We start from the raw sequence: 8,523 nt of genomic DNA, 5'->3' as shown, positions 1-8,523 counted from the left end.
ACTTGGCTTAGAGGAAGGATGCTGCCCAAGACTTTGGGGAGGCTGCCACTGGAGACTCAGGGAATCCAAATATTTCTCCAAAAAAAGTACCCTTTCTCATTTTCCATATTTACCCACCCCCTCAACCTCCAAAGGAACAGCAACCACCACAACCACCACAAATGAAATCCTGTAACAAAACTTGAACAATCCAGCCCAAACTTGCAAAAAAAAAAAAAATAGTACCAAGCAAGAGGCAACCTGGAGAACTTGTGCCCCCAAACCCACGCTGCAGCAGGTCAGCCATATCACCCAGCAGCTCAGGCTCAAGAAGGACGTGGTCTGAGTGTGTTTTTGTAACCTGCACCAGGTCAAAAGATCAAGCAGTAGTGCAATGAGGGGATTTGAAACTGCTGGGTCTCTTTTCCCAGGGGAACCAGTGATCTTTCCTCTGGCACCAGAGCCCCATTTTGGCACCCAAGGCAGTGAGGTCATTTCACTACTCTGTATTTCACCACCACCCCTTTCCCTGAGGGTCAAGTTTTCCCCTCTGTCCAGATCACCAGTCTGGGCTCTTCCATGTAATCAAACTGAGATCCCTGACATTCCCAGGAGTGAGGACAAAAGAAAGGGGAGAAGCTAGGGAAATGAGACCCTGGAATTTGTATCAAAGTGTTTGAGATTAAGTTCTTCATTCACTAGGGAAAGAATTGGGAACACAAAGAGGGGGAAAAAAGTGCGTTTTGGGGAAACTAGTTGGAGGAAAGGTGAAGTTCAATGATGCTCTTGGTTTTAATCCCGACGTCACTCATCACTTTGTTCTTATACAAAGAAGCCTGGGACACACACACATACACACACACACACACACACACACAGAGAGAGAGAGAGAGAGAGAGAGAGAGAGAGAGAGAGGAGAGCACTAGAATGAATTACTAGACAGGAAAATGGAACTGAGGAAATTGCCATTAATGCAGGACAGTGAGAGAGATGGCAAATTTAAAGAGAGGTTAAGAGACAAGAATGATAGAATAAAAAGGTTCAAATACATTTAATGGGAATTCTAGAAGGAGAAAAACAGAGTAAATAAAAAAATAATGGCTGAAAACTTTCCAGAATTGATCACAAACAGGAATCCTCAAAGTATCACAATGAAAACCTAAGCAAGGAATATATAATTAAACCCTCACTTAGACACACAGTAGTAAAACTTCAAAGCACTAGAAATATGGACAAAATCTTAAAAGCAATCAAAAAAGAAAAGACAAGTTACCATCAGAGGAACAACATTTGAACTGACTGCAGATTTCTCAACAAGAACAACAGTATTTCTCAACAGAATAGAATAATAGTCTCAAACACCCAAAGAAAATACCCAACAACTTAGAAATCTTTCCTTGCTAAATTATAATTGAAGAGTTAGGAAAAAATAAAAATTTTGAGAATAAAACTCCAGACCTTTGTTGAAAGGACTCCTAAAGGATAAACTGAAGGAAGAAGGAATTGGAGTATAGAAGTAAGAAATGGGATGCATAAAGCAATGATAAGCAAATAAATTGTTAAAAATGAAGATAAATCTTAGACAACATGGACCCTAAAAATCAATACTACTAATAATGAATAACAGGAGGGGGTTAAAAACTAGGTGGAACTAAACAGCATTGTCCATTGGTACTTTCTGTAATAATGGAAATGTTCTATATCTGTTTTGTCCAAGAAGGTAGCCATTAGCCACATATGGCTGTTGAGCACATGAAAGGTGGCCACACAACCTAAGAAATGAACTTTTAACCCTCTTTAATGTTAATTAATTTAAATTTAAATAGGCATATGTGACTAGTGGCTATCATATTAGACACCACAGCTTTAGACAATAATAACATGGTGTTTTCTTTTCTTAGGCTGATTAAAGCAGATACCATGAAATGGATTGGCTTTAACAATCCATTAAAACTGTATTAGCTTACAGTTTGAGGTCAAGAAAATGTCCAAATCAATGCATCATCAAGGTGATACTTTCTTCCCAAAGACCATCTGCCAGAAATCCTTGGCTCCTCTGCCCAATGGCAAGGCGCGTGGCAGCATCTGCTGGCCTCTCCCTTCTCTTCTGGGTTTCTTTGTTTTCATCTTCTTGCTTCCATGGCTTTTTCTCTCTCTCCCATATTCATTTCATTTACAAAGGACTCCAGTAATAGGATTAAGACCCATCCTGAATGAGGTGGGTCACACCTTAACTGAAGTAGCCTCATCAAAAGGTCCTACTTACAGTTGCTGTTCACCCACAGGGATGAATTAGATTTAAGAACATTATTTCCTGGGAAACATACTGCTTCAAACCACCACACATAGCAAATAAGTAGAGTGATCAGAGTTTAATGTTCTAAATTCTTTATATTTTGTGGGAGGAGGATGGACATTTAGAGGCAGTTATTCATGTTAAATCTTAGAGGAAAATAGAAATAGAATGTATAATTTCCAAAGTACTACCAAGGAAAAAAAGGGGGGAATAAAGAAAACCCTATCAATATACAGAAGACAGGAAAGATAGAAAAAAAGAAATCAGAAAAAAAGCATGGTAAATAGAAAGCATAAGAAATGTAATACAAATAGGAAATAAACTTCTTTATTCTTACAATGGAATACAAAAGTTTAATGGAGCTACACGTGTCAGCCTAATGGTGAATGAAAATAATCAGGTAGTAAAAGATATGTACAATAATCAATCTTTTATGTAAAGTTTTAAAATTTCAATACTATTTATCTTTATTAGCACACAAATATAGCAAAATATAACAATATGCATGGGAATGAATAACACAAACCAACTTCAGGATAAGTGATTTCTAAAGGGGGAGGGGTAAGGGTACAGAAGTAGAACTTTCATTGAGTCTAAATATTTGTTTTCATAAAATGATTAGTAACAAATATGACAAAACATTAACATATTAAAAATCTGGATGGTAAGCACATGGGTTTCAAATTATTTTCTTATGTTTAAAGTATTCCATAATTTTAAATTAACATTTGAAAGAAAGACAAAGCCAAACTACCCTGATAACTTTCCTCTTTCCTTTGTGTTGCACTATTCCTATCTGATTCATTTAAATCCTAGGAACTGAACTTGATTTCTTCTGTCTACAAAATAAAGATCTAACATAATAAGCCCTCCTCACAGCAGAGGCCTACGAAGCTTCCCCAGTTCCATGGGGAAGTTCTGTTTCCTTAGCACAGGGGTCAGCAATTTGTTTAACCCTGTGCTCTATTAATGGGGCTAGGGAGTGCCCTTAGGTGGCATTGGGTGGCTGTGGGGGAGGAAGAGAGAAGAGAGGGCAGACAAGGAAAAGCGTAGGGAGGAGAGAAGGGGAGAAAAGGAGAAAAGGGTCTAGGTAGAGAGCTTCCGCTTGCCTTTACTCACACTGAAGCCACTAGCAACATAGTCCTGTAGAAGAAAGCAGAACAGAATGACCTCTTCCTCTTGCTTTGACATATTGTGAATTGGAGCTTCTTTTTATTGTACTGCCATTATTGTTCAAATATCTGCCTTGTCTACTGAACTGTGAACCAGGACCACAGTGCTTCTTCCACTGGTGCTTAGCACAGTGTCTGCCATAGAGTAGGCCTTAATGAATGTCTGTTAAATTAATGTTGAATAAGCAACTTCATATCTTTACTGATTCCCCGGGCTCTTGTTCCGACTGGTGCAGCTTCCATTGTATGGGTAAGCCTTCCAAGCCTTTCTCTTTTGCTTCATCACATTCATGGATTCATCTTTCAGGCTCTGGAAATTTGAAACTGTTAAACTTCCTATTCCCAGCTCTAAGCTGGATACGCAAACCAACTTTCAGGTGACCCACAGGGAGCTTTGCCAAGAAGAAAGGGAACCAGACTTGGGGCAGGTGTCTGGGAGCGAGAAATTTGTCCCAGGTTGAGGTATGGCATCCCATTAGTACTCTCTCTCACCCAGCCTGGGCCTTCCAAAGCCAGCCCTGGTTTTCATGACAATAGTCCTCTCCTCTCAAGAGAAATCAGCTGGTGCTTACAGTTGTGGGTGGTAATGTCTTCACAGAGAAATAAGTCTGGCCAGGCAAGATATTTCTGTCAACTGTGCTATGGGAACCAGTCTGGCTGCCGCAGAAGGGATTTTCCAACAAAGACATTTATTTGACTCATAATGCAAACCGTGCAACCAGTCTGTTGGACTGTGGCTGGCCCCACCGTGAGCCTGCTTCCTCATTGGTCACCCAGCATGCAAGACCTGCAGGTCTTTCGGCTGTGAGCTGTTCAAGAACTGTATTAAGTGGAGGCAAGTAACCAGGAAGGCTGAATGTAGCTCTGATATTTGCACAGACTACCATTAAGACATATACATGAGTGGGCGGAGCCACCTCCTGTGGCTTACTCAGAGGAAGCTGCAGTTTGCTTCAAGAGGGGACAAGATCAACAGGTCCATATTTTCTTCTTGCCAACAGATTGGGGTGGCCACAGTGAACCAAGGAATCTCTTTACCTGACCACCAGTCTTGCTGGGTCATGGACAGGTCTGGGATCTCTGGATGGGTCAGCGTGGGTGGGCAGAAAGCAGGAGAACAACTCTCTGGTTCCGTTCCTCCCTGCCATAGGCTATAGCTTGAGCAAAGTGGTGGCAGATCACAAGGCCCTGGACAAAATCTTGACATGAAACTAGCTAATATTTTGGGTTTTTTTTTTTTGATTTGTGTTTTATGCTGTCTCAACCCAGAAGCAAAGAATGGGTAGGCCTCTGGGTCAGAGCTTCTAATGATTGTAGACAGGCCTTAGCCAAGTTGGGGCAGGCTGGGTAGGGAAGGGAGAAAGGAGAGAAGACTTAGGTCTGACTTTTCTTCATCCCAAGTCCCTTCTGTTATCATTTATGCAGTCAAAAAGCATTTGAGGGTCTACTTTATGCCCAAATGCTATATTAGGTGCAAGGTATTCATTAGTGATAAAAATACATATGTCCCTGCTCTCAAGGAGCTCATAGTTTAGAGAGGAAGACGGTCATTAAATAAACCTGCAAATAAATGATTAGTGCTGTAGAGGAAATGAACAGGAAAAGTAATGGGGTGAGAGTGGGGATCAGACCTACTTGATGTGATCCAGGAAGGCCCCTCTGATTTTGATCCAAATTAGTTGTATATGGGTGCTCAGAGAAAGTCATTCCCCCAAGTCCTTTGTCCAAGTGCAGAGTGGCCCTGGAAATGAGGACATTCTTGCAGTGGGGAAGAGACCAACTCAACCGCAGCCCCCCACTCTGATCACTGCAGTAGTAATGGCAGCAGCAGAAGTGGTAGTAAGTGTCCTACCAGCAAAAACACCCCTAAGATGGAGCAGCCAAATACTGGTTCCTCCAACTCCATGGGGGCAGCCCCTCTACCATCATGGTTACCTCTTTCTCCTCCCTGGGCTCCCAGAAACACAGATTGGGCTGAGGGTGACAGTTACCTGAACCTAGACTGGAGCATTCTTTTGTATTGTGGTAAGCATTTTGTGTCTGAATTTCTTTAGTCTTTTTAAGAGTGATACTATCTATTTTAGTCATTAGGTTCTCAAAGCATCCTTGCTAGCTCATTTAGGATCATGTTGAAAAGAGAATAGGAACTACACACACATACACCTCATAAATGCTCACCTCCAAACTAATCCTTAGGGCTAGGTATTGTGTCCTTCTTCATGGAGGGAAGCTGGTTACCTTTGATGTTCTGTCTCCAAATGATGGGGAAGCCATGTGTGAGGCTTCTTTCCATCTGCATCCTTGACTGTCTCGACCTCTGCTCAATCACTCAACTCTTCCTTCAGCCCAGGGCCTTGCTGTAGCCATGACCCTTACCCCTGGGTAGATACCTGCCTTCCCGTGATTCCAGTGTTAAAAATGACAGGAGACTGAAGATGCAGATCGCCTTCCTTTTTCCCTTCCCCTGCCACCCAACTAACAAGTCTCTACTCAGGAACTGGGGCTGATTCTGATCATCATTCAAACTTGTCTGAGGCCTCAGAGAATGCTGCTGGGTCTACAGTGAACAAGCACAATGACAACATTTCTATTTTAGAAGTGATGCAATGTTAGAGCTAGAAGTGGCCTTGGTGATTACAGTTGGTCACTCTTACTTTACAGATAAAGAGATTGAGGCTGAAAAGATTCCAGGAACTTGGGGTCCCAGTCCAGAGCTTTTCTAAGTTTAGGGTTCATCCAAAGCTTCCCGTAATCTCAACAGAGTCACAACCACTATTTTCACTGCACAGTTATCTTTTGGCAGGGTGCTGGGCAAGTGAAGGCTGAGCCAGAGGTGTGGTTTAAATTATGCTTTTTAAACTAGTAGAACTTTCTAATTGTGATTCATTCACCCTAAAATCCCTCCCCAGCTCCCCAACCCCCATATACCTGGTATGTTTTTCACAGCTAGGAAATTAGGTGATGGAAGGAGGGGAAACTGGAAAAGAGGAGGAGTACAGGGAAACAAACAAAATTACATATGGTTTTGGGGACTGTCTCCCTACACTTTTTTGTATTTTAAATAAATTTATTTTTTCCTATCTTCAGATACACTATGAAATACATGAAATACACTCTAATTATTTATCTCCCTCACTGTTTGATTATCAAATGTGATCAAAACAGTCATACACTCATACATTAATTGAAGAAGCAGTCACATCACAGAAAGGAATCTCTGTGGCTTTTTATTATTGCAATGAATAGCAACTTATTATAACAGTTGAATCATGGAATACCCAAAGTTGTTCTATTTACAATTCAAAGGCTTTCAATCAAACATAACTCTGTTAAAATGAAACATTTCCAGTATAAGTTGGATGGAACTGATAGATCACTGCTTCCCTCTCTTTCTACCGAGAATCAAAGTGATGATTGTCTTTCCAAGCTTCACCAACAAAGAACTCTGCTAAATAAAATGCAGTCTTCACAGCATTAGGTGAATGGGAAATGCCTTTTTCCCCTGCTCATAAGGTGCCTTCTCTGGATGCCACTGGACATAATAGATTGGATATTGATATCCTTCCATTGTTGAAACAAACTCAACATTAACTGTATTTGTAGTTAATACATTGAAAAACTTCTTCAACTTTTCATTTGCTGTAAAATTTGTCATGGAGAGGCTTCACATGTGGAAATTTACAGTTAAAGTCTCTACTACTAATACCAGGAACAAATCACCAGGAAAATTCTGGAACATTCTGCATGCATTGTAGCACCAGTGAACTTCAGTGCCAATGTCATTCCAATAGTATCTGTGTGAGTTAATAAGCATTCTCCACTAACCAGAAGTGAAAGCTCTTCAAATCCAAGGCACATGCCCCACACAGAAACATAGCGTCCATCATTAAAACTCTACAGCCAAGCTGTAAAATATTTTGGCCACTTGAGCATAATCTGAGTCCCTGCGGCTAACACTTCCTCCAGGGAAAAGGGTCCCATTAATAGATTCGAAAATATTTTCATAACCTCTATTTGGAAGATCAAGTCTTACTAGCACAACTCTTGCACCTGCGGACTCCAGATACTTTACATAGGTTGCAGCAATATAGTATTTTCCAAGGTTCTGCATATCCTTTCCATTGCACTTTTGCATTAACACTCCAATAATGGGCTTCTTTGTGAGGCAGGTCAGGGGTGGGAACAGCCATAGGCTCCCAGCTCTATAAAAGAATGGGTCCAGCAAACACAGCAGCTGGCCCAGGCTCGCCATTCATGCTCTCCTTACATTTTTAAAGGAGAGGCAGATGCTACTCCTCCAGCTCTGCAGAATTCCGGTCCACTTTTTACCTCTTACTCCTGAGTGTCTGGCCTGCAAGATCCAGATCTCTTGGAAGGCTGCCCAGAGCCCTGCCTCAGTTTGGATGGGTGGAGTGATGGTGGGCTAGGGAAGACGGCTGACAAGGGCAAGGAAAGGTCCTTGCCTTCCAGAAACTGCAGGGAAGGTCAGGGCAGCCACAGAAACTACATCTCCCAAGAGTCCCTCAGCTTAGCCCACAGAGGGGATGGACAGCTCCAACATCCAATAGACTACTGGGCTATGGTCCTGTGGTGGCCAATCACAAGTAGAAGACTATGGTTGCTTAACAAGAGGAACTTTCTGAGTACTCTTCTAATTGCAAACTCTCCATCTCTACACACACACACACACACACACACACACACATCCTTATGTCCAATTCGGTCTCCAGTTTTCACATATTCCTCCACTGATCTCCTAGCCGGTCCTCCTGCCCTCAGTCTCCTCCCCTTGCCCTGCCTACAATTCATTAATACTCAGCATCATCTTTCCAAAAGTCCAAACTGATCATCTCAGCACTTGCTTAAATTCCATCAGTGATTCCTTTTGGCTATTAGGAGAAAGTTCAACCTTCCTAGTGGAATGCAGGCTCATCATGACCTGGCCCCTGCCTGCTCTGTAAGCCTGCACCCCCCCTCACTCTAGCTTCTTGCTCTCAGAACTACTTGAAGTTCCTCCAAAGTATCACATTGCTTTCACGCTGTGCCTTTTGCAGATGTCACTTCTTGGAGCCCCTT

At 42.0% G+C, this 8,523-nt stretch overlaps 1 pseudogene; it reads right to left on the bottom strand.

Moving 5' to 3' along the window:
* Window positions 1-6,761: 6,761 nt before the first annotated feature.
* LOC119540666 lies at window positions 6,762-7,699 on the bottom strand (annotated as a pseudogene).
* Between the last annotated feature and the right edge of the window lie 824 nt (window positions 7,700-8,523).

This window comes from Choloepus didactylus, chromosome 7 (assembly GCF_015220235.1).
Source record: "Choloepus didactylus isolate mChoDid1 chromosome 7, mChoDid1.pri, whole genome shotgun sequence".
NCBI classification, from domain to species: Eukaryota; Metazoa; Chordata; class Mammalia; order Pilosa; family Megalonychidae; genus Choloepus; species Choloepus didactylus.
The sequence above is the reverse complement of the archived record's forward strand: the minus strand, read 5'-3'. Positions and strand labels throughout refer to the sequence as shown.